The 18,778-nt window shown below is 42.6% G+C and overlaps 1 long non-coding RNA gene and 1 pseudogene across 2 annotated transcripts in view; one reads left to right on the top strand and one right to left on the bottom strand.

The window, feature by feature from the left end:
• Positions 1 to 18,778, bottom strand: part of LOC106557939 — a 64,735-nt gene that overhangs the window by 22,616 nt on the left and 23,341 nt on the right. The gene's annotated exons all lie outside the window — the stretch shown is intronic.
• Positions 3,193 to 4,251, top strand: LOC106557938 (annotated as a pseudogene).

Below are 18,778 nucleotides of genomic sequence, written 5' to 3'. Positions count from 1 at the left end.
AATAAAGCAACGTGTGTAAAATTCTTAGTATAAGGCCCTCCACGTATCTGTGTTCACTAAATTAATTAAAATTTTATACACAATAATAAAAACAGAGAGGAGTTAATATCCAAAACATATAAAGAACTCCTATAAGCCAATAATAAACTCAATTTAAACTCAATTTAAAAATAGGCAGAGGGGGATCCCTGGGTGGCTCAGCAGTTTGGCGCCTGCCTTTGGCCCAGGGTGCGATCCTGGAGACCCAGGATCAAGTCCCACGTTGGGGTCCCAGCATGGAGCCTGCTTCTCCCTCCTCCTGTGTCTCTGCCTCTCTCTCTCTCTCTCTCTCTCTGTCTATCATAAATAAATAAATAAATATTAAAAAAAAAAAGAAGTACCATATGATGCAGCAATTCCACTTCTGGGTATATATCCAAAGGAAACAAAAACAGGGTATTATAGAGTTACATGTAGTGTTATTCACAATAGTCAGCATATGGAAATAGCCCAAGTATCTATCAAAGGATGAATGGATTAAAAAAAACGTGGTATAGCACATACACATACACATACACAATGGAATATTATTCACCCATGAGAAAGAAGGAAATCCTGCCATTTATGCCAACATGGATACAACTTGAGTACATTATACTAAGTGAGATAAGTCAGAAATACTGTATGGTATCATTTACATGAGGAATCTAAACAAGCCAAACTTAAAAACAGAATAGAATGGTTGTCACCAGAGCCTGAGGGATGAGGAAATAGGAGAGAAGTTGTTTAAGGGTACAACCTAGCAGCTAATAGATAAATAAGTCCTGGAGATGTAATGCACAGTATAGTGATTATAGAGAACAACGCTGCATTATAAATAACACATTTGCTAAGAGACTAAATCTTAATTATTCTCATCAGAAAGAAAGAAATGACAATTATATGATGTCCTAGAAGCTTTAACTAACACTACAATGGCAACTATATTGCAATATATAAAATTAACATGCATACCTTAAACTTATGCAATGTTACATTTCATTTAAATCTCAATTTTTTTAATGGAAAACTTCTGGGTTAATTCATAGACAGCTTTGTAATTATTATTTTCTTCATCATTATGATGAGATGATCCATTCAACTTTAGAAATTAAGTCTAAGAAATGAGCCAATTGAAAACTATTACTAATTCTTCCCATTATTTCCAGTTACATGTTGGCAGGAAGTTTCTTTATTTTTTTTTTCTTAAAGATTTTGTTTGTTTATTAGAGAGAGAAAGAGAGCACAACCAGAGGGAGCAGCAGAGGGAGAGGGAAAAACAGGCTCTCCACTGGGCAGGGAGCCCAGTGTGGGGCTTGATTCCAGGGCTCTGGCATCACAACCTAAGCCCAAGGCAGATGCTTAACCGACTGAGCCACCCAGGCGCCCCATGTTGGGAAGTTTCTTTTTTTTTTTTCCTTCTCTCTCTCTTTTTTTTTAAAGTAATCTCTACCCTCAATATGGGATTCAAATTCACAACCCTGAGATCAAGAGTCACATGTTCTACTGACTGAGTCAGTCAGGCACATCCCACAGGAAGTTTCTTAAGTCATAATGTATACCCTTTACATCTTATGCTTTTAACCACTATGCATTCTTCCTATGTTGAACCAGTACTTGATTCTTATTGTCATCAAAACCTTAAGGCCTTTGGCCTTTTTTGTTATAACTGGTGAACTTACATTGTGCTGGGGCAAAAGATATATATATATATATATATATATATATATATATATATACACACAGGAAATCTCTGTACCTTCAACCCAATTTTGCTGTCAACCTAAAACAGCTCTAAGAAATAATGTCTGGGAGCCTGGGTGGCTCAGTCAGTTGTCTGACTCTTGGTTTCAGCTCAGGTCATGATCTCAGGGCCATGAGATTGAGCCCCACATCGGGCTCTAAGCTCAGCTCAGAATCTACTTGGGATTCTTTCTCTTCCTCCCCCTCGGGCCCTCCCCCACTTCCGTAGTAACTCTCTTTCTCCCTCTGTTTATCTAAAATAAATAAATAAATTTTTTTTAAAAAAAAGAAAAGAAATAATGTCTGGAGTTTTAAAAAAATATTTAATTTATTTATTCATGAGAGACACACAGAGAGAGAGGTAGAGAGATAAGCAGAGAGAGAAGCAGGCTCCATGCAGGGAGCCCGATGTGGGACTCGATCCTGGGTGTCCAGGCATCTGTCCAAAGGCAGATGCTCACCGGCTGAGCCACCCAGGTGACCCAGAAATAACATCTGTTGAACATAAACGAATACCTGAAGTCCCTTCAAATTTCATCATTGAAGTCAATGGGAGACATGAAGAGCACAAATGGTAAATTTCATGAAACTTCAATGTGACAGGGCAGTTTTACTCTCTCCTTTCCATTCTTTTCCTAGCTCTACCAAAAAAGGCCACCTTGGGCTATGTAATGCCTCTGTGGGCCTGCAGTGGGAAGGGGGGAGGTGTTGAGAACGCACCTCTTCCTCAGGAATGTGTAGCCTCAGGTCAGGGTCTCAGCTTGGCAAATGGGGCTCAGGTTGGAACCAGCTCCAACCTGCCTCCTCAACCAGGTGTTTTTGTGCAGTGCACTAACTGCATAACAGTACACAGCAGCCCTGTTTTGAATTACATATCTTTATCCTTCCTCTGCCCAATCAGAAATGAAAGTAGTATTGCTTCAGATAGTTGTGAAGCAGAAGGAAAGAAAAAAGTAGATGAGGGTCTGGACTTGACTCTGCTCCACTAGAGCAAGGATGGTATTTATTTTTTTCTCACTATTGTTTTCCCAGCTCTAAAACCCAGTGCTTGGTAAATAAAAAAGGGTTCAATAAGCATTTATTGGCTGAGTTGGTGTTTTTATAGGAGAATAATAAAGCCAATTGCCATGCTCCTTTCACAGACATGAGAACATTTCCCTTACAGCCTAGGCACAATAAAAATGCTTCAAACATTTTTAAAGTCTGTAGGTATCAAGAAGGAAGGCAGGTGAGAGAGATGTGTATTTGATTAAGTCTGCAACAAGCAGGTTGGTGGTTGAGAATCTGGACTCTGGAGTCAGAGACCTGGATTCTCAGCCTAGCTTTTCCATCCACTGAGTGGAGGACACTGCACAAAGTGACTTAAACTGTCTCAGTTTCCTCATCTCCAAAATGGGAATAATAATGCCCACTTAGGGCTCTCTGCTCCTCCCCATTCAACAGACAGCTGCATCTTCTGGCACAGTGCCAGCCGCGTCCTGGAGACATGATGGTGAAGGTCAGAGTGAATAGATTTGGCCGAATTGGGCGCCTGGTCACCAGGGCTGCTTTTAACTCTGGTGAAGTGGATATTGTCGCCATCAATGACCCCTTCATTGACATTAACTCCATGGTGTACATGTTCCAGTATGATTCCACCCATGGCAAATTCCACGGCATGGTCAAGGCTGAGAACAGGAATCTTGTCATTAATGGGAAGTCTATCTCCATCTTCCAGGAGTGAGATCCCACCAACATCAAATGGGGTGATGCTGGTGCTGAGTATGTTGTGGAGTCCACTGGGGTCTTCACCACCATGGAGAAGGCTGGGGCTCACTTGAATGGTGGGGCCTAGAGAGTCATCATCTCTGCTCCTTCTGCTGATACCCCCATGTTTGTGATGGGTGTGAACCACAAGAAGTATGACAACTCCCTCAAGATTGTCAGCAATGCCTCCTGTACCACCAACTGCTTGGCTCCTCTGGCCAGTCACTCATGACAACTTCGGCATCGTGGAGGGTTCTCATGACCACTGTCCATGCCATCACTGCCACCCAGAAGACCAGGGATGGCCCCTCTGGGAACCTGTGGCGTGACAGCCGAGGGGCTGGCCAGAACATCATCCCTGCTTCCACTGGTGCCACCAAGGCTGTGGGCAAGGCCATCCCTGAGCTGAAAGTGAAGCTCACTGGCATAGCCTTCCATGTCCCCACCCCCAATGTGTCAGTTGTGGATCTGACCTGCTGTCTGGAGAAAGCTGCCAAATATGATGACATCAAGAAGGTGATGAAGCAGGCATTGGACGGCCCCCTCAAGGGCATCCTGGGCTACACTGAGGACCAGGTTGTCTCCTGTAACTTCAACAGTGACACCCACTCTTCCACCTTCAATGCCAGGGCTGGCATTGCCCTCAATGACCACTTTGTCAAGCTCATTTCCTGGTATGACAATGAATTTGGCTACAGCAACCAAGTGGTGGACCTCATGGTCCACATGGCCTCCAAGGAGTAAGAGTCTCCTGGACCACCAGCCCCGGTGAGAACAAGAGGAAGAGAGAGGCCCTCAGCTGCTGGGGAGTCCCTGCCCCACTTAATCCCCCAACACTGAGAATCTCCTGACCTCCAATTTACATCCCAGACCCCTGAGGAAGGGGAGGGGCTTGGGGAGCCCTACCTTGTCATGTACCATCAATAAAGTATACTGTACCCAGCAAATAAATAAATAAATAAAGCCCATTCAGCAGAGTTGCTGAGAGGATTAAAAAATACTACCCATTAGAAACATTTAACACAGTTACCAGCACATAGTAAACACTCAATAAATGGCAGCTATCATTAATGTTTCTGTACCTTCAGCAGGCTAAAAAAAAAAGTAAAGTAAAAGAGGGTAAAATTATACAAATTGGCAGAATCTTGACAGCTTGTGAGTTAAGGTAATGTGTATAGGGGTTCAATGCACTGGTCCTACTTTGATATACATTGGAGATGTTCCATAAATTTTTTTAAGTTAAAAATCAGAAAATCCACAAAAACACAATTGCCTTCCACTAACCAAATATTCAATCAAGACAACATTTATTCCCCCGGTAAGTCAAACACTGTGTGCAGGACACCCCATCTGTGTGGGATGCTGGAGCCCCTGCCCTCAGAGAGCTTATAGCCTAGTTGGAGACAGACGTTAAACACATAGTCACTCAAATAAATATAAAACAAGTTGAGAAGATGCTCCACAGGAAATGATCCAGCTGCAGACAGGTTAGAGACGGCCTTAGTTGAGAGGAGGTCAGGAAGGCCCCTCTGAGGAAGTTGTATGTAAGCCAAGACCTGCGGAGCCTAGCTGGACACAGGAAGTGGGGACAGCACCCAGGTGGAGCAGCCACCATGGGCAAAGGTCCCAAGGTAGGAATGGAGGGAAGGCCAGTACAGTTGGAGCACAGTACAAGGAAAAATGTGGCTCCAGAAAAGCCTGGATGGCTGGGCAGGGCTTTGGAGACCCTGCTGGAGCTTTGGGTGTTGGTCCTCTGTGTACTGGGAAGACTCAAAAGGGACTGAGACAGCTGTTTAGTCACTCAGTAGCCATGGCTGCTTCTGGGGAAGAGAACTGGGAGATTAGATGAGAGGTTAAAGGAAAAACAATTTTCACTATATATGCTCTTCTGTACTGTTGATGGTTTTCTTCTCTTTTTAAAAAGTTTTGTTTGTTTGTTTATTTATTTATTTATTTGAGAGAAAGAGAGAGAGCATGAGGAGGAGGGAGGGGCTGAGGGAGAGGGAGAAGCAGAGCTAGAAACATGTCAAAGTCAACACAGGGCTTGATCCCAGGATCCTGAGATCATGACCTGAGCCAAAGGCATATGGTTAACAGACTGAGCCACCCAAGTGCCCCTATTTTTTTTTTTAAGATTTTTTTTTTTATTTATTCATGAGCAACACCGAGAGAGACAGAGACACAGACACAGACACAAACACAGGTTCCATGCAGGGAGCCCAATGCAGGACTTGATCCTGGGACTCCAGGATCATGCCCTGCGCCAAAGGCAGACACTCAACTGCTGAGCCACCCAGGCATCCCCAGGTGCCCCCTATTGATGGTCTTCTATTAAAAACAAATCAAGGGGTGCCTGGGTGGCTTAGTAGGTTAGGCTGCAGACTCTCAATTTTGGCTCAGGTCATGATCTCAGGGTTTTAAGATCTAATCCTGAGGCTCTATACGGAGCACTGAGCCTGCTTAAAATTCTCCCTCTCCCTTTGCCCCTCCCACACACCACCCAACCCTCCACCCCACCACAGGCTCTCTCTCTGTAACAAAAACAAAGAAACAAATCAAACCATCAATATAAGAGGTAAACATCCCCCACCCTCAAAGGAAAAAGTATCTAAATCACACAGGATGAGGGACACCTGGGGATCGACTCCCACATAGGGCTCCCTGCTCAGTGGGGAGTCTGCTTCTCCCTCTCTCTCTCCCCCTTCCTCTCCCTCTCTCTCAAATAAATAAATAAAATCTTTTTAAGAAATCACACGTGATGAACACATACAACATTGGGTTACACAGCATTAGAAGAGAAGACTGACAGCAGACTTCAGTGCAAAAAAAGTTTTCCCAATGATTCTGTGACTCGGGCTTTCCTCCTGTTTTCCAGTGGTCTAGTGTGGTGCAGCCTTTCAGAAGGCCCAGGTGGGGTGATTTCCAGAGAGAACCCTGAAGCTTTAAGAGCCCTTTAAGGGCTACCCAGGAGAGAGCACTGGAAGACTATGTTCCAGCACTCACAGCATGGGTGACTGGCTCAGATTGTTGGGGGCAGGCGGAGGAGGGGGGATGCAGGGTTTTCCAAAGCCCTTGAGAGGCCTTGCTCCACCTTTGGGAGGAGGGTGTTTAGAGCAAGGCAGAGATGATACCTATGGTCAGTGGTCAAGGAGGAGCCTCATGGGTGCCCTGTACTTAGGAACTGACACGCTGCTCCCTGCAGAATGTAGGAGCTTATTAAAGCAGTCAGATGGCAGCTAATACGGGTTGGATGATCTTGTTAATTTTGGCCTTCACTGTGGCCTCTCCTTTCCTCCCCCCTTCCCATCTTGTTCAACCAATCATTTGATGACAATTCTCTTGAAGATTCTGTGACCTGCAAGAGTCTGGTTTACAATGTATAAGCAGCGGATTTTGCCATGCAGTGGCGTTGTCAGTTATATTGTTACTTTTTCCTTCTTGTTTTTAGTTTTTCTCCAGTAAACATGTTTACTATTGTAGTACAGAAGGGCATGTGGAAATCTTCTACAATGTCTGCAGGCAATTTTGCCACCAAGAAATTGGAAACTACAACTATCTCCTTTGTGCTTTTGTATTAGAAATACAAAATGAACAAAAACAGAGTTTTTAGGATAGGTCCAGGTACAGCCGAGGCTTTGGACCTATGTCCATCCTTTTTTTCTTCCCACATTCCTCAAGGATCAAAGGCTTAACTTATTTCTCCATCCTCCAGCCCTACATTCCCCACCCCCACCCTATTCTCCCAACACCTGCAAGCTGGGGCACCCTCTTGAACCATATTCTTCACTTCAGCTGCCTTTATAAATGCACTTTCTAAACTAAGAAAGCAATACTCCACACCGCTAAGCAGAGGCAGTTTCACTAAGGCAGATGGAAACAAAGAAATGGGACCACACTCACTTGCAGATTTGCATAGGCCCAGACACTGAAAGCTGGGGCCTCTAGAATTCAGCCAAGTTGTTCTTACAACTCCTGAAAAGTCATCTCTCCCCTTGGTCCCCAGCCCCATTCAGAGATCCTCTACCTCTTTAGGCCTGTAGCTGGCTGTATGAAGGGCTGAGGGCCCACCCCAGGGTCAGATTGCCTGCGATCAAATTCACATGCTTCCAGTTCAGCTCTGGGGACTTGAACAAATCACTTCATTAAACTTCTATTTCCTCATCTGATAAATGTGGGTAACATGTGAATTAAATAAGATAATGGGTGTGGTGCCAAGCAAGCACTTAATAGATGTGAGCTTTTTTTATATGCTATATTCCCTCTGTTGTACTTTTCATCTCCATGACTTATTTATTTTACAACTGGAAGGTTGTACCTCTTACTACCCTGTACCTATTTCACCCATCCCCCCCACCACCTCCCCTCTGCTGTTCTCTAAGAGTCTGTTTGGTTTTTTATTTGTTCATTTGTTTTGTTTTTCAGATTTCACATATAAATGAAATCATATGATATGTGTCTTTCTCTGCTTTATTTCACTTATTCACTTATTACCCTCTAGGTCCATTCATGTTGTCACAAACAGCAAAATCTCATTTTTTTATGGCTGAGTAATATTCCATTGTATATATACCACATCTTTATCCATTCATCCATGGATGGACACTTGGGTTGCTTCCCTGTCTTGGCTATTGTAAATCACGCTGCATAAACACAAGGGTGCTTGTATCTTTTCAAATTGGTGCTTTTGTTTTCTTTGAGTACTCAGTAGTGGAATTACTGGATCATATATATTAGTTCTATTTTTATTTTTTCTGAGGAAACTCCATACTGTTTTCCACAGTGTTTGCACCAATTTATCTTCCTACCGGTAGTACACAAGGGTTCCCTTTACTCCACACCCTTGCCAACACTTATGAGTTTTTGTCTTTTTTGATACTAGCCCTTCTGACAGGTGTGAGGTGAAATCTCATTGTGGTTTTGATTTGCATTTCCCTGATGATGAGTGATGTTGAGCATCTTTTCATGTTGGCCATCTGTATGTCTTCTTTGGCAAAATGTCTATTCAGGTCCTCTGCCTATAGACATGAGCTATTTTAAATTCCAGTAATTGGGCTACTTCTTGCTGCCTCTTGTCTCATTTAAGTTGCTTTTATTTAGACATTTATTTTTGTAAAGATTTTATTTATTTATTTATTTATTTATTTATTTATTTATTTATTTATTTATTTAGGCAGAGACACAGGCAGAGGGAGAAGTAGGCTCCATGCAGGAAGCCCAATGTGGGATTCGATCCCAGGTCTCTAGGATCATGCCCTGGGCCAAAGGCAGGTGCCAAACTGCTGAGCCAACCAGGGATCCGCTAGACATTTATTTTAAATTAAAGAATATTCATTTTATCTCTGAATAATTTGAGGAATTTTGTCTAGACTGCCTCTGAGGTGTCACAAACTTAAGGGAGAAAGAGTTCCCTTTAGCAAGCTGTTACTGATCAATTGTTTAGTACAGTGTAGTGTGTAGAAGGAGGAGCAGGAGAAAACAGTGTAGACATGTAGACTGAAGGTCTCTATGTAGAGAGATCAGGAAAAGAGAAGTCCAGGTGAGAAAGGGGCCACTGGAAGAACTAAATGTTTAATTTTTGTCTTAAAAAATATGATGGAATGGGATCAGCAGAGAGTCATAAGAGGTTATTTGAGATTTCAGAACTATACATCTAGAACAGTGTTTCTCAACTGAGGGCAATTTTGTACCCCATGGGACACCGGGCAATGTCTGAAGATCTTTTTGGTTGTCACAGAGGGATCAGAGGACAGCAACAGGCTCTACTAGGTAGAGGCTAAACATCCTATAATACATGGATAGCTCCCCACAATAAACAATTATCCTATTCACAACATCATAGTGCCAAAGCTGAAAAACCTGAATCAAGATTTCTACTTATTGGGCAGCCCCGGTGGCACAGCAGTTTAGTGTTGCCTGCAGCCCAGGGTGTGATCCTGGGGATTGAGTCCCGTGTCGGGCTCCTTGCATGGAGCCTGCTTCTCCCTCTGCCTGTGTCTCTGCCTCTCTCTTTCTCTGTGTGTGTCTCTCATGAATAAATAAATAAAAATCTTAAAAAAAAAGATTTCTACTTATTTTTTGAGAGATAAATGCATACTTATCTTCCTTTGCCTTTAAAAGATGAGTGTTCATTGAAGTTATTTATTATTAGTGTTTTCAAATATTTTCATCCCTGACAATAAGACAGTGTTTTCAGTTTCAGCTAATAGCAGCATCTTCCTTTCCTTGCACTGTTTCTGGGGCTCATCTTTCCTTACTTTCTTCCCTCACTCTACAAACATTTCCTTCATTTTAAGAAAGAAATCAAAATGCAGGGAAGCAATATCCACAAATGTTAATGATTACATGACATCCCAATAAAATTCCAGGTCTGGTAGCCTTCTCAGCAATACCTCTTTAGATAAGTCAAGACACTTCACCAGTATGGGCTGCTGTCCAAGCAGATTAAATTATTAGAAGGGCTTGTAACACACTACAAAAAAAAAAAAAAAAAAAAAAAAACTTATCAACATGATTAATCAGAAAGAGTTTTACTGGGTTTGTTAATGCATTTCACCAATCCAACAACTAAGGAATGTGACTGCTGGCTGTTGACTCCAGTAACCCAACACCACTATGCTGTGTAAAATTGATAAATTAGTTTAAAAGAATGTTTACCTCCCTTTACTGTATGACTCTCTGCTTGGTGTCCTTTTATAAGAGGCTGAATCTGGCTTCCAGGAATCTAGTGTCTTTGCCTTAGTCTAGTAAGGCAAAGAAAAGCTCACACAAAGAAACTGAACTTACAATGAATGTATTACCCAATACTCTGGAGAACCTGGCCACTCCAAAGCCCCTTCAGGGCTAAAGGCCATATCCCTTCTCAGAAGCTGTCCCTTCTACTCCTATCAACTAAGCGAGAAAAAACAAAGGTCGCTTCAGAAAGCCATGTGCCTCTCAGGTGGGACCACTAGAACATGCTCTCCAATCACACTCTTCTTCCAAACTACTTGACCCTGGTGGCTAATTCAGATCAGAGACATACCATGCAAACACAAATGGCATTCCAGACAATCAACCATCACTGACCAGGAATTTAAGTGAAACAATCATGTATTGGCATTGGCAAGAGCCACTGAATGCAGGCAGCAAGGGCTAAGGGGGTGGCTTAAGAGCTGAGTGTTTGAAAGGAGCTGGCACTGGAGTCAGACCTAATGTCTTAATGGCTAACGACAATTGCTACTGCTCATTGAGCTCTTATTATGGCCATTGTGCAAGGCACTCTCTTCACTGGATCATTTAATCCTTGCAGCCAGTATTATACTTCCTTGATTTGCAGATGAGGAAATGGAGGCTCTGAAAGACTGCACTGTCAGCTTTCCTTGAAAGTATTTGGAGGCAGGGGTTAAGAGACTGCTCCCTGGGCAAAATTAATCATTCAGGGATGTTCACAATCATCTCTGGGTATATTTTGGCACTGAATAAATGTTTGAAGGGAAGGGTGTGAGAACGCAGGAAAACAGAAGTGCAGAAAGGAAAGACTGAGATACAGATGAATATTAGTAGAGGGTCCTGCTCAGATATGGGTGGAGATAGCAGAATGTTCAAGAGCTTGGGCGACGCAGGGTCATTGGGACTACAGTTGCAAGGATTGAAATATGGAGAAAGGGTGGTAGGAAAGTAATATTTAGAGAAAGTATAGATGGGAAAGCCATGGTTTGTGACATTATTTGGGTGTAAGACACCCAAAGCTAACAAGTGTGGGGATGCCTTGGGCATTCGAAGTAAAGCCAGGATAGAATCAGGTAGACTGGATTAGAAGACTATCTGTAAGGGTCCAGAGCTCCAAAGTGTGGAATATAACTACTCACAAGATAAGGAATTGCTTTAGGCATTAAATAACAATAAGTCACATAAAGAGAAAGATGTTAGCTTTTCAGCTCAGGACTGGTTGTGTGGATTTTTTTTTTTTTTAAGATTTTATTTATTTATTCATGAGAGACACAGAGAGAGAGAGAGAGAGAGAGAGAGAGAAAGGCAGAGACACAGGCAGAGGGAGAAGCAGGCTCCACGCAGGGAGCCTGATATGGGACTCGATCCCAGGACACCTTCCCAGCTGAAGGCAGGCGTTAAACCGCTGAGCCACCCAGGGATCCCCTGACTCTTGGTTTTGTCTCAGGTCATGGTATTAGGATCGTGAGATTGAGTCCACTTTTGGCTCTGCGCTTAGCACGGAGTCCACTCGGGACTCTGTCTCTCTCCCTCTGCCCCTCCCACCTGCTCGCTCTCTCCCAATCTCTCTCTCAAATAAATAAATAAATCTTAAAAAAAAAAAAAAAAAAAAAACAGGTCTTAGACTGAGATGCTTAATAGGGAAGTCAGCTAAAATTTAGGGACATTGTTTTGTTTTCTATTATATTTATTTTTATAGTTACCTCTCATTTAGGTCAAGTAATAGTGATTTCCAACTTAAAGAAATAATTTAAAGTTCTCTGTGTTGGGGGGATGGGGTAACTGAGGGATGGGCATTAAGGAGGGCACTCCTTAATGTAACTGGGTATTACATGCAACTGATGCATCATTAAATTCTACCTCTGAAACTAATAATACACTATATGTTAATAAATTGAATTGAAATAAAATATAAATAAATAAAAGCTAAAAATTGAAAAAAATAAACTTATCTCTGATGATGATTCTATTTTATAAATGACTTGATGTAAAGACAACTGGCTAAGTGATAGGAAGGGTGATACATGAATATGGCAGAAAGTAGGAGACTGGTCAGGGAATGATTGAGTTTAGGTAACACTGCAGATATACAAGATATATTTTATGCTTAGTGTAGAATTAAGACTAAGAAAAAAAAAAAAAAAGACTAAGAAAATCAAAGGACTCACCAGGAGGAGTGAAGGAAGAAGAGAAAGATTGAGTATCAGATTAGATATTCACAGGGAAGCAAAGAAACAAAAGAAAGTCCCACTTTGAATTTGTATTTGTTTGGGTAATATCCTGCAAAGCAATTTAGCTAAAGTTCTCTTTGTCTAAGAGTGTACAATGCAATAATGACTAGTTAAGAAGGGAAAAATCTTTCAATAAAGCGGCTATTTTGTTTACATACAAGCAACTAATTGACAGCAAAACACACACAGGCAGGCATGCACCCAGGTGCCTGAGGTGAGTAGCTGTTTTGGTATCATTCTGATTGCTCTGTGCAGGAACACTGTAACACGGAGACAAAACTGATCTTTTCCCTGCAACAAGGGAGCAGCTTGCACATGGTGGAGTTGGAGGGGTAGCATGCGACCTTCATCCTCCAACAAAACTCCTCACCAGCCTCCCCACTCATAGCTGCAGGTCTGACACACATGACATCTGGTGTATAAGTAGAAGTAGGAATTGAAATTAAGCCACCATCAGCTGTTCGTACCTCAAATCAAACCAGTCCCAAGATGAGACCAGGAACTCTGGAACAATGAGTCAAGTCCTTGCCGAAGGGAGGCTGAGGAGGGCTAAAGAACTTGAGAGGGAGTGTGGATCTCTGAGGGAAGAATGGGTGCGGTCACACAGCTGAAGGGCCACTGCAGGCCATTTTGCCTGCTTCCCTATGTCGACCAGGGTCATACCAGCTGGGATTAACATGAACCAATCAGCTGGCATTTGTAAACGATAGCTGAGTTTGTTATCGTTAAATATTTTCAAAAGTATAGGAAATTAAAGAAATATCCTAACAGGCATTTCTTTTTTCATCACCCAGATTGAATAAATGTGAATATTTTTTAGCCTCATGGACTAATGGACTTGAACCATCTTTGTAAAAAGTGTTGGAAGTATAGCGAAGGAGACCTTAGTTATCATTCCAGGCAATCCCACTCTACAAATGAGTGGGGGGAAAGAAGGCTGGGAGTGGTCCAGTGACTCACCAGGAGTCTGATGTCTGCACAGAGCCAAGCTACCCCTTGCCCCCAGCGCTCCCCACTCCACGGGCAGCCCACAGTTTTCCAGTTCTCTGCCTGCACCTCGCTCTGCTCTTCCAAATCCCCAGGCTCTGCCCCAAAGCTAGCTACTCTCTCTTTCCTTTTCTTATTTCCTTTTTTTTTTTTAAGTCAGATTAGGATTTACTGGCCTCCTCTCAGGAAGACTCCTTAGAATATCCTTAGAATAGGGCTGGCTCCTGACATGCTGTCAGAGAGCCATTGTGCTTCTTTAGAAGTCATGACAATGACAACAATAATAATGACAATAACTAGTATTTACTTAATGCTCACTCTGTGCTGAGCCCTCTGCCAAGAGCTCTGTGGGCACTGTCTATTTAAACTCCACATGAGGGATGCCTGGGTGGCTCAGTGGTTTAGCACCTGCCTTCGGCTCGATGTGATCCTGGAGTCCCGGGATCAAGTCCCATATCAGGCCACCGACGTGGAGTCTGCTTCTCCCTCTGCCTGTGTCTCTGCCTCTCTCTGTGTGTCTCTCATGAATAAATAAATAAAATCTTAAGAAAAAATAAAATAAGCTCCACATGAATAAGCAGGGGTCATCACCAGGATCCCCACTTGAGAGATGAAATAACCAAGACTTTGAGATGTTAAGACTCACACATGGACACAGCTAGAAAGCCCTGGCTTTCCACATACTGCAAACCCCACTGGGGCATAGGTGGAGCTGATAGGAGTCTAGCTGGCAAAGTCTTTTGCCAAATAGACTCCTCTAGTCTCCTCTATCTCCTCGTGACCTGAACCAATAGGATCCCTAAGCCCAGCTGTGCACAAAAAGGCCCTGGGGAATTGGTTACAATAAGATGCTCAGGGCCATGTTCACCTACTGAAGCAGAGTGTTCTAGTCTATAACCCATGAATCTGTCTTAAAACAACGTCCTCCAGTGTGCTGCTGGTGCACACTGGGCCTGGGAGCCCCTGTTTAAGGCTGTTGACTTTTCTGGACAACTGGAGCCAAAGAGTCTAAGCTTTGAGAGCTCCTGCCCTTCTCTTGTCTTCCATGTGGGCTGCTAATGCAGTTCCATGAGAGTGAGGGTGCTGTGCTGGGGCTAGTGTCCTGTACGAAAATTCAGACTTCTAGGCTTGCTTGCCACTTGCCTGCTGCCCAGAGGAAGAGCATTACACACAAGCAGAGGCCAGGTGGCTGGAAGCCAGGGTAAGACACAGCCATTGCCAGCTGCCCTACCCTTTTCTTTCTGAGGAGTCACCCAGACCCCTGTCAGGCAGCTGTCCTCCTGCTGGAATAGAGACATTCTTCCATGTGTGGCCATCAATGATTCTGGTCAAGTGGTGTCCCATAGAGCCTAAGGTCGGAAATTCCTCAATAGGTTGGTCAATATAATTGAACTGACTTCACAGCATCCCAGGGAAGGCAGAGCCATGGAAGGTTAGCCAGAGGCAGGTCTGAGAGTCTTCCTGGTCATTTGATGGAAGGGAAAGTGAAGCCCAGAGGGGGAAACACGGGTCCGTATTTTGACCCATATTTATCCACAAGAAGATTCAGGCTCAGAGGTGTTGAGACTTACCCTGAATCAGTGTTAAATAGGCAATTAGGTTAGTTAGTTAGCTCTCCGGAACTGAATGGCCTTCGGCTTTACCAAATTAGCTTTCTGTACTGTGTGAACATCTGTCTGTCTTTCTGGGACACAATGATTAGGTAAGTACAGGAAGTACAACACCTGTGTCAGTGGGTACAGAATTATTTGGAAAATCATTCTCAGGAATCATTACACATGTTGCCTACAGTTCTTGACACATCCACTTGTAGGACTGGAAGTGAAGAACACAGTGCTCAGGCTAAGCCCATGATGAATCCAGGGCTTGCCAAAGCCTGGGCCTTCTTAATCATTTCTCTCTCCACAGTCGTATCTGATTGGCCATCATTAAATGATTCTTCCACTTTATCACCATTACTCAATCCAATCCTCCTTTTTTAAAAAAAAGTTTTAAAATTATAATTATAGACAAGTCAAGTGCCACATACTTTCTTGCCTATGCTGTAAAATCTCTAGTTTTCAGGAAAATGATAGCCAATATTCATTGAACATTTTCTATGTACCAGGCACAGTTCCAAGCATCATACATGCCTTATCTTATTGAGCTTTTGCAACAACCTTTTGATGTAGGTACTATTATTATCCCTACTTTATACAGTAAGGAATCTGAAACTCAGAGAAGCTCTATAACTTGCCTAAGGTCCTACAGCTGCCCAGATTCAAATCTGGGCAGACTTCCTCCAACCTGCTTCCTTTGCTGTCGTGTCTCTCATAATTCTGGAAATAGGGTTTCAGATATTGAGAACCATCTATCTACCTTACAAAAATTTCAATGAACACTTTGTAAGTACCTTTGGTAGGAAAGGTCCTATAGTGTTTATATATATATATATTATTATAATAAATTTATTTTTTATTGGTGTTCAATTTGCCAATATACAGAATAACACCCAGTGCTCATCCCGTCAAGTGCCCCCCTCAGTGCCCGTCACCCATTCACCCCCACCCCCCGCCCTCCTCCCCTTCCACCACCCCTAGTTCATTTCCCAGAGTTAGGAGTCTTTATGTTCTGTCTCCCTTTCTGATATTTCCTACCCATTTCTTCTCCCTTCCCTTCTATTCCCTTTCACTATTATTTATATTCCCCAAATGAATGAGAACATATAATGTTTGTCCTTCTCTGATTGACTTATTTCACTCAGCATAATACCCTCCAGTTCCATCCACGTTGAAGCAAATGGTGGGTATTTGTCATTTCTAATAGCTGAGTAATATTCCATTGTATACATAAACCACATCTTCTTTATCCATTCATCTTTCGATGGACACCGAGGCTCCTTCCACAGTTTGGCTATTGTGGACATTGCTGCTATAAACATCGGGGTGCAGGTGTCCTGGCGTTTCATTGCATCTGAATCTTTGGGGTAAATCCCCAGCAGTGCAATTGCTGGGTCGTAGGGCAGGTCTATTTTTAACTCTTTGAGGAACCTCCACACAGTTTTCCAGAGTGGCTGCACCATTTCACATTCCCACCAACAATGCAAGAGGGTTCCCTTTTCTCCGCATCCTCTCCAACATTTGTGGTTTCCTGCCTGCTTAATTTTTCCCATTCTCACTGGTGTGAGGTGGTATCTCATTGTGGTTTTGATTTGTATTTCCCTGATGGCAAGTGATGCAGAGCATTTTCTCATGTGCGTGTTGGCCATGTCTATGTCTTCCTCTGTGAGATTTCTGTTCATGTCTTTTGCCCATTTCATGATTGGATTGTTTGTTTCTTTGGTGTTGAGTTTAATAAGTTCTTTATAGATCTTGGAAACTAGCCCTTTATCGGATATGTTGTTTGCAAATATCTTCTCCCATTCTGTAGGTTGTCTTTGAGTTTTGTTGACTGTATCCTTTGCTGTGCAAAAGCTTCTTATCTTGATGAAGTCCCAATAGTTCATTTTTGCTTTTGTTTCTTTTGCCTTCGTGGATGTATCTTGCAAGAAGTTACTGTGGCGGAGTTCAAAAAGGGTGCTGCCTGTGTTCTCCTCTAGGATTTTGATGGAATCTTGTCTCACATTTAGATCTTTCATCCATTTGAAGTTTATCTTTGTGTATGGTGAAAGAGAGTGGTCTAGTTTCATTCTTCTGCATGTGGATGTGCAATTTTCCCAGCACCATTTATTGAAGAGACTGTCTTTCTTCCAGTGGATAGTCTTTCCTCCTTTATCGAATATTAGTTGACCATAAAGTTCAGGGTCCACTTCTGGGTTCTCTATTCTGTTCCATTGATCTATGTGTCTGTTTTTGTGCCAGTACCACACTGTCTTGATGACCACAGCTTTGTAGTACAACCTGAAATCTGGCATTGTGATGCCCCCAGATATGGCTTTCTTTTTTAAAATTCCCCTGGCTATTCGGGGTCTTTTCTGATTCCACACAAATCTTAAAATAATTTGTTCTAACTCTCTGAAGAAAGTCCATGGTATTTTGATAGGGATTGCATTAAACATGTAAATTGCCCTGGGTAACATTGACATTTTCACAATATTAATTCTTCCAATCCATGAGCATGGAATATTTTTCCATCTCTTTGTGTCTTCCTCAATTTCTTTCAGAAGTGTTCTATAGTTTTTAGGGTATAGATCCTTTACCTCTTTGGTTAGGTTTATTCCTAGGTATCTTATGCTTTTGGGTGCAATTGTAAACAGTATTGACTCCTTCATTTCTCTTTCTTCAGTCTCGTTGTTAGTGTATAGAAATGCCACTGACTTCTGGGCATTGATTTTGTATCCTGCCACGCTGCCAAATTGCTGTATGAGTTTTAGCAATCTTGGGGTGGAGGCGTTTGGGTTTTCTATGTAGAGTATCATGTCATCGGCAAAGAGGGAGAGTTTGACTTCTTCTTTGCCAATTTGAATGCCTTTAATGTCTTTTTGTTGTCTAATTGCTGAGGCTAGGACTTCCAGTACTATGTTGAATAGCAGTGGTGAGAGTGGACATCCCTGTCTTGTTCCTTCCTATAGTGTTTATAAAGGTGATTTAAGAGATAGCCTTTCCTCTTGGAGTCAAACAAGTAATCAATTAATATAATAAAAGTCAGACTATTCCTAAGGGCTACACTGGAGGCACTGAGAAAGTGTGATAAAAATGCATAAAAAGGATAGTCAACAAGCAAGATTGCAGCAATGACTTCCTGGAGGAGGTAACCTCCTCTGTAACCTCTGTGAATGACAAATGCTACTGGTAGAGATGGGGTGGGGGGTGCAGGTCCTATCTGGCAGGCATTGTGGCATAGTGAGTGAGCTCAAATCTAGATGTCATCACTTACTACCTGTGCAGCTTCATCTCTGAGCCCTGGGTTCCTCATCAGGCCAAGTGGAGGTATCACATGGACCTTTCAGGGCTGTGGTGATTGTTGTGGGCATAATGCATATGAAAATCTAGAACAGCACACAGGAGGGCCCTCCGATGTGCTGTTCTCTTTTGGGTTCACTGAGTCATTTCAGAACCCATGACTCTAGGGCCACTGTCCAACAAAGCGCAGTCTGTGTTCCTCTGAAAAAGCACTCTTGTCAAGACTGCTTCAGACAAATATTCAAAAGCAGACCACTTCAACTCACAACAGAGTTTGTAAAGGAAATGAGCACTGAGGCTTAACTTCAGTGGTGTGGCTAGGAGCTACTGTAATAGAACAAATGGATTGTTTATCAGCTTTCTATCTGTCCCTAACAAAACCGTGTGAAATGAGGCATTAAACTCCCAGTTTTTTTAAAAGATGACAAACATTGGCTAATTTACTGGAGTAGACTGTAGTAAGCC

This window comes from Canis lupus, chromosome 28 (genome assembly GCF_011100685.1).
Source record: "Canis lupus familiaris isolate Mischka breed German Shepherd chromosome 28, alternate assembly UU_Cfam_GSD_1.0, whole genome shotgun sequence".
NCBI lineage: Eukaryota > Metazoa > Chordata > Mammalia > Carnivora > Canidae > Canis > Canis lupus.
Note: the sequence above shows the minus strand (reverse complement) of the source record. Positions and strands in the feature narration are given on the sequence as shown.